We start from the raw sequence: 8,504 nt of genomic DNA, 5'->3' as shown, positions 1-8,504 counted from the left end.
CCGAGGTCCGCCCCCCCCGTCGCAGCCAATCTGCAGCGGCCTCTGGCGAAAGGCACCCGCAGCAGCCAATCGGAGGGAGCAGACAGGGTGTGGGGCGCGGGCTGGTGCACCGGGCACCTAGCGCTGGGTCGGGTCTAGTAAACCCGGGTGTCCCGGGCGTGAGAGGAGGCGACGTGGCGGCGCAGTCGCCGCGCCGGGTGCCCTGGGCGCCGGGGAGGCGGACAGGGGGCGGCTCCTACGCGGGGCGTGGCAGGCGAAGGTCGCCACGCTCGCACACACATTGCGAATATTTCCTCAACGCTCATTACGTGCCAGACGTGATGCTAAAAGCTTTACGGGACTGTCCTTTTAATCCACTTAACAACCTTATGAAATAAATATTATTATCTCCAATGAGGAGCCGGTGGCTGGCCTCCATAGCCCGTGGGCTAAAGTGTTACCACATGCTCTCTATCCTGCCGAGCTCCATTTCATGTCACCGTTCATTCATTCAGGCGAGCACATTCCATTCCAGGAGGAGAGAACTGCGGATGCAAAAAGCGCAGTGGCATGAAACAGCATGCTGCTGAGGAACAGAGGGTTTGGTAGACTAAAGTCAGACCGGGTCGAAATGTGAAGGGAGGAAGGACAGTAACACTTACTCAGCATCTACTAAAGGGTGTTGTTTACTGCTGGGGAGTCTGGACTCCTGCACGAGGACCTCCCATCACCACATCTCTCTTTTCCGAACAAAAAGATTTCCCCTCCTCTGTAGCACTTCATTTATAACACTTGTTACGGTCTTGCTTTTATTAGGTGAGTCATTTATGTACGTAGATCTGTCTCTGTTAGACCGTGAGCTCCTTCAGACCCCAGGAGCTATCCTCTTCTTATCATAAATAGGTACTCTAAAGTGGTGAATGAAAAGGAAAGCCATCATCTCGTATCCCATAAACAGTAGCCACTTGCCATAATGGAAATGGGTGATGGGAATAGTCGAATAGTCGTAGATGGAAAACACAGAAACCTGGACTACAGCCCTAATTCTATGTGACTAAAAGGTGAAGGTCTTGGTGTTCTCGTTCACAAACAAGATTTTTTTTTTTTTTTTTTGAGACAGAGTCTCGCTCTGTTTCCCGGGCTAGAGTGAGTGCCGTGGCGTCAGCCTAGCTCACAGCAACCTCAAACTCCTGGGCTCAAGAGATCCTCCTGCCTCAGCCTCCCGAGTAGCTGGGACTACAGGCATGCGCCACCATGCCCGGCTAATTTTTTTCTATATATTTATAGCTCTCCAGATCATTTCTTTCTATTTTTAGTAGAGGTGGGGTCTCGCTTTTGCTCAGGCTGGTCTCGAACTCCTGAGCTCAAAGGATCCACCCGCCTCGGCCTCCCAGAGTGCTAGGATTACAGGCATGAGCCACTGCGCCCGGCCTACAAACAAGAATTATTGATGCACGCGTTCTCTTGGGCATTTTCCAGCCATCCTCCCCCATCCATTACTCAGTTATGAATAGCTACCCTCTCCAACTCGTCTCCAGCTTCCTCGGGTTCCTTCATTGCTTCCTTTCCACTGTTCTTCCTGACTTATGAAAATACCTCAAGACTCAGCTCAGCTCCTCCTAAAGGCAGCCAGAGAGCAACAGGCCTGGGAGGCTGCCACAGTTACGTCCATCGCAGACTAGGGCTCCTTCCAAAAACTAGCTAGCTGGCTAGGGTCTGAGGTGGAGACAAATGGCAGAAGAAGGTGTTTCCAAAGTGGTAATGATGGTTGGTGAACCCACTCAGAATTTCCTCGTCTTCAAGTTCCAGATATCGGCCTGGCCCTTTGGCTGACCCTCCATCCATTGGCATTCTCAGGACCTATTTGGTAATTTGTGCTTGCCATCTACATACATTTGACCATACAGCTTTATTGAGATGCAATTGACATATAAAACACCATACATATTTAAGGTGTATAATTTGATAAGTTATGTATACACCCGTGAATATATCACCACAATCAAGACAGTGACCATATCATCACCCTTAAAATTTCCTCATGCTCCTTTATAATCCCTCCCTCTCATCCTCATATCACCAGGAGACCACTAATCTGCTTTTTTGTCACTAGCTTCATTTTCATTTTCTAGAATTGTATATAAGTGGGATCATACGGTAAATGTTCTTTTGGTTAGAGGAGGTGTGTGGCTTCTTTTATTCAGTGTGATTATCTTGAAATTCACCTATGTTGTTGCTTGTATCAATAGTTTATTTCTTTTTATTGCTGAATAGTATGACATTGTTTGGATATATGACAATTTGTTTATTTATTCATCTGTTGATGGACGTTTGGTTGTTTCCAGTTTTAGGTTATTACAAATAAAACTACTATGAATATTCATGTACAAGTCTTTGTATGGACATATATTTCGTTGTCTCCTGGGTAAACACCTAAGACTTAATGTCTGGATCACATAGTAGATGCAGGGTTAACGTTTTGAGAAAGAGCCAAACTGTTTTCCAAAGTGGTTGTATCATTTTAAATTCCTATCATCAATATTTGAGTGTTCCTGTTGATCCAAATCCTCGCCATCATTTGGTATGATCATTCTTTTTAGCCATTCTAGTTAAGTATGTACCACAGTGCATGAAAGTTCCAGTTTCTCCACATACTCCCCAACACTTGTAATTATCTCTCTTGGTTTTAGCCACTTAGTGAGTGTGAAGTGGCATCTCATTGTGGTTTTGATTTGCATTTCCCTAATGACTAATAATGTGGAGCATCTTTTCACATGCTTATTTGTCATCCTTATATCTTCTCTGTTGAAGTGTCTTTTCAAATCATTTGCCCATTTTTAAAAATTGAGTTGTTTCTTATTGCATTTCGAAAATTCTTTTTTTTTTTTTGAGACAGAGTGTCGCTTTGTTGCCTGGGCTAGAGTGAGTGCCGTGGCGTCAGCCTAGCTCACAGCAACCTCAAACTCCTGGGCTTAAGCCATCCTACTGCCTCAGCCTCCCAAGTAGCTGGGACTACAGGCATGTGCCACCATAGATTTTTAGTTGTCCAAATCATTTCTTTCTATTTTTGGTAGAGACAGGGGTCTCACTCTTGCTCAGGCTGGTCTCGAACTCCTGACCGCGAGCGATCCACCCGCCTCGGCCTCCCAGAGTGCTAGGATTACAGGCGTGAGCCACCGCGCCCGGCCTCGAAAATTCTTTATACATTCTGGATTCAAATCTTTTAACAGATATGTGATTTACAAATATTTTCTTCCAGTCCATGGCTTGTTTTCTCATTTTCTTAACAATGTCATTCAATGAGCAGAAGTTATCAATTGTGAAGATGTCCAATTTCTTAAGCTTTTATTTATATGTCATGTTTTGGTGTTGTATTCAAAAAATCTTTGCCTAACCTGAGGTCACCAAGATGTTCTCCTACGTTTTCTTCTAGAAGTTGTATGTTTTAGGTTTGCATTTAACTCTGTAATTTATTCTTTTTAATTTTTAATTTTTTTCTTTTCATTTATTTATTTTTAGACAAGGGTTCACTCTGTTGCCTAGGCTAGAGTACAGTGGGGTCATCATAGCTCACTGCAACCTCAAACGCCTGGGCTCACGGAATCCTCCTGCCTCAGCCTCCCTGGTAGCTGGGACTACAGGCACACACCACCATGGCTGGCTAATTATTCTTATTTTTTGTAGAGATGGGGTCTTGCCATTGCTCAGGGTGGTCTCAAACTCCTGGCCTCAGGTGATCCTCCCACCTTGGCCTCCCAAAGTGGTGGGATTACAAACATGAGCCACCATGCCCTGACAAATTTTTTATTTAAAATAGTACATAGAATTCCATATGGCCTTCATCCAGTTTCCCCTAATGTTAACATTTTACATAGCCATAGTGCAATCACTGAAACCACAATATTAACATTGGTACAAAAAGTAATCTACAGACCTTATTCAAATGCGGACAATTGTTCAACTAACATCCTTTTTCTTGTACAGGATCCAATCCACATTATATTTGCTTGTCATGTCTCCTTAGTCTCCTCAATCAGGGATAGTTCCATTCTTCTGGAAGAGGCCGGTTATTTTGTATAGTGTTCCCCAATTTGATTTTGTTTGACATTTGCTCATTAACAAGTTGAGACTGTGCATTAATGACTTCATTGAGATCTATGACTAATTTTTAGTTAATTTCTGTATGTGGTGTGAGCTATGGATCAAAGTTCATTGTTTTGCATACGGATATCCAATTCCAGCAGAATTTGTTGAAAAGACTGTCCTTTCTCTACTGAATTGTCTTTGCACCTTTGTCAAAAATCAGTTGAGTGGGCCAGGTGCAGTGGCCCATGCCTGTAATCTCAGCACTTTGGGAAGCCGAGGTGGGAGCATTGTTTAAGTCCAGGAGTTTGAGACCAGCCTGGGCAACATAGTAAGATCCCATCTCTACAAAAAATTAAAAAATTAGCTGGGCATGGTGGTGCATGCCTATAGTCCTAGTTACTCTGGAGGCTGAGGTAGGAGGATAACTTGACCCCAGAAGTTCGAGGTTACAGTGAGCTATGATTATGCCACTTCATTCCAGCCTGGGTGACAGAGTGAGACCCTGTCTCCAAACAAACAAACAAAAATCAATTGACTTATTTTTAAAAAATTTTTTAAAGAAAAGGAAAAAAGTTAATTGACCAAATATGTGTGGGTCTATTTCTGGACTCTAGTCCATTTCTTTGATCTGTTTTTCTATCTGTATGTTTTTATTGCTATAGTTTTATACTAAGTCGTGAAATCAGGTAGTGTAAGTGCTCCAACTTTGTTCTTCTTAAATGTCAGTTTGGGCTATTCCAGGTTCCTTTGCATTTCTTTTCTTTCTTTCTTTTTTTTTTTTTTTTTTGAGACAGAGTCCCACTCTGTCACCCTGGCTAGTGTGCCATGGCATCAGCCTAGCTCACAGCAACCTCAAACTCCTGGGCTCAAGCGATCCTCCTGCCCTGCCTCAGCCTCCCGAGTAGCTGGGACTACAGCCATGCGCCACCATGCCCGGCTCATTTTTTCTATATATTCTTAGTTGTCCAGCTAATTTCTTTCTATTTTTTAGTAGAGACGGGGTCTCGCTTTTGCTCAGGCTGGTTTTGAACTCCTGACCTCCAGCGATCCACCCGCCTCGGCCTCCCGGAGTGCTAGTATTACAGGCGTGAGCCACCCCTCGCTGGGCCTCCTTTGCATTTCTATATGAGAGAATGAGTTGGCCAATTTCTACCAAAAAAAAAAAAAAGCCCTCTGGGATTTTTATTAGTATTACATTCAATCTATTGATCAGATTTGGAAAACAGACATTTAACAATATGTCTTCTGATCCATGAACACGACATATGTCTCCATTTATTTGGGTCTTCTTAATTTATCTCAGCAACATTTTGTGGTTTTCAGTGTGCAGATCTTTTGTCAGATTTATCCCTAAGTATTTCATATTTCTTATAATTGTGTTATTTTTAAATTTCAATTTCCAGGCCAGGTGCAGCGGCTCACACCTGTAATCCTAGAACGTTAGGAGGCCAAGGCAGGAGGATTGCTTGAGGCCAGGAGTTCAGGACCAGCCTGAGCAAGAGCAAGACCCCATTTCTACAAAAAAAATTAGAAAAATTAGCTGGGCCTGGTGTCACGAGCCTATAGTCTCAGCTACTCAGGAGGCTGAGGCAGAAAGATCGCTTGAGCCCAGGAATTTCAGGCTGCAGTGAGCTAGGCTGATGCTACAGCACTCTAGCACAGGCAACAGAGCAAGATCCTGTCTCCTAATAAATAAATAAATAAATAAATAGATAGATAGATAGATAAATAAATAAAAATTTCAATTTCCAATTGTTCATTGGTAGTATAATATAGAAATACAATTGTTTTCTGTATATCGACTTTGCATATACTTGATTTTAGTGTATGAAATTTAATTGCTATCTTCATAAACTTGCTCTGTTTGACATTAAATTTTAGGCCCTCAGGCCAAAATTTTAGAGAGGAAAAGAAATATCTACTATAATTGATGTTTTGTTCACAGCTTTCTTCAATAGCTGTGCCCGAGATAGGCTCTGGGAGGGCACAGCTGGCCTGCCCAACGATAGGAAACCAGCCCTCAAACAGCCTGATGTTGCCTTTGGGAAGAGCCCACACTTAGGCTTGGAGTATTCTCATAGTTCAGTTTGAGGAAGAGGAGGGTTAGTCTTTCAATGACTTGCCAGGGATTCTTTATCTGTGATTTTATTAACTCTTTTCTAACTTTTTCCCTTTTTCAGTTTGTGCCATTAATCATAATACATTTCTTATGTTTATTCCCTACCCTGCTCCCAACATAAAGCAACCATTCCTTTTATTTGCCTTAAAACAACCTCTCTCTTGCTCTAGAAATTGTACGTGGCTTGAGTATTTAGCAAACAAGACTATTTAACTTATCCATATCCTTAATGTTTTTCTACATCATGAAAATTTGTGTGTTTCAGTGAAAAGAACATTGAACTTGGAATCTAACGGATTCCACCACCTAGTTTGTGGCCTTTGGCAGGATATTTAACCTCTCTGGATATGTCTTCTTATCTACAAAGTGGTGATGGTAAGGGAACATCATGATAATTACACAAAAAATAAATAAGCATTTAGTGAACTTGAGTTGAATCTGAGTATCTCCGCCTCCTCTTCAGATTGAAGAGCCCTCATCTGTGTGGTTCACTCTCACAGGCTGGTATCCCATCCTGCTGAAACATTGCCTTTCTCTTGATCTTTTCCAGCCCAGTCAGGCCTTCCAAGGCCATGTTCCAGCTGTGGACACAACAGTTTTGAACCAGGGTATCATCATTTTTTTTTTTTTTTTTTGAGACAGAGTCTCACTCTGCCACCCAGGCTAGAGTGCCGTGGCATCAGCCTAGCTCACAGCAACCTCAAACTCCTGGGCTCAAGTGATCCTTCTGCCTCAGCCTCCCAAGTAGCTGGGACTACAGGCATGAGCCACCATGCCCGGCTAATTTTTTGTTTCTATTTTTAGTTGTATGGCTGATTTTTTTTTCTATTTTTAGTAGAGACGGGGTCTCACTCTTGCTCATGCTAGTCTCGAACTCCTGAGCTCAAGCAGGGTAACATCATTCATTCAGCAAATACTAAGTACCTTAATGTGAGCCAGAAACCGAGCTAGACTCTTCATTCATTCATTACAGAAAAAAATTACTGAGTGTCTGGCATGTACATTACATGAATTATTCCTAACACTCATAACAATTATGTAAAGTAAGTATAGCTACCCACATTTTACAGAGGGGAAATAAAGGACGTGATCCCGGCCCTAAAGGATCTCATAAGGCAGTTAAAAGCAGACAAGATGTAGTATATGAAAAGCTGCTAGAAACACAAGACAAACTACAGGAGATGTTAAACAGAAACACATGTTAAATAGCCACACATAATCGTTAGAAACACATGTGCCCATCTGCCTGGAAGCCTTCCCCTCGATCCCTTCTCTCACAAACTCCTATTCCTCTGAGAATGAACCAAAGCATCACCTCCCCTGTGAAGCCTTCTGTGATTCTTCCAGGCAAGCTTAAGTCTCTCTCTTTTGTGTTCACCTGGTCCTTGATCCTTTTATAGTGCCATTGTTGACTTACCTGTCTATTTTCTCAATAGACTGTGAGCTCCTTGGGATCAGGATTAATAGACTTATTCAATTTCCCCCAGAGCCTGATAATAAAAAAGACAGAATACATGGTGAGAGCAGAAATGAAAGATTAGGGGTGTGATCATGAGTTAGAATTTAGAGGTGTGACTTCGAAGAGTGTATGTGGTCAAGAGGGGGTGGTTCTCAAAAGATAATCATAGGGGCTGAAGATCTAGTGACCTTAAAAGCAAGGATTTGGACTTGGAATTATTAACCTATTAACTGGTGTCACTAAGGTGTCATTGAAAGTTTCTGAGCAGAGGAGTTATTTGCTCTATTTTCATTTTAGAAAGAATAGTCCAGGTACAGAGTAGATAGTGTCTGAAAACTGGGCAGTGCACAGGAAACTATCACCACAGTCCAAGTGAAAGATGATGAGAACCTGAACCCTCAGGATGGCCTTAGAAATAAAAAAAACTTTAAGGCCAGATGGGGGGACGATTAGGAGGACCTACCAACAGGAAAAGGTAATTTCATGAGAAAAGAGAACAGAAGGGAGGATGACTGGGAGATTGGGAAAGTGATGAGACCACTGACAAAAACAGGAAATCTGAGGAATGGTTTGTGGGGGAAGGTGACGACTATGGTATTAGATGTGTTGAGTTTGAAATAATAGCAGGCAGAAAGTTCCACTAGGACCTTAGGAAATGTCTTCTGGTTTATTTCCCATATTCTTCCTTCTGATGCCTAATATTATGATAACCATGGCAACGCATTTAAGGCCCCAGAATTTAACTATAGATCCCCTGTGGAATGGCCCTTCTCTCAGTGCAAGTGATCATGTTTAAAAGCCTTTGCAAGTGACAACCCACAGCCCATGAAGAGGCATTTGGAGATGGATTTGCGCTGCAGA

This window comes from Lemur catta, chromosome 6 (assembly GCF_020740605.2).
Source record: "Lemur catta isolate mLemCat1 chromosome 6, mLemCat1.pri, whole genome shotgun sequence".
Classification (NCBI taxonomy): Eukaryota; Metazoa; Chordata; class Mammalia; order Primates; family Lemuridae; genus Lemur; species Lemur catta.
Note: the sequence above shows the minus strand (reverse complement) of the source record.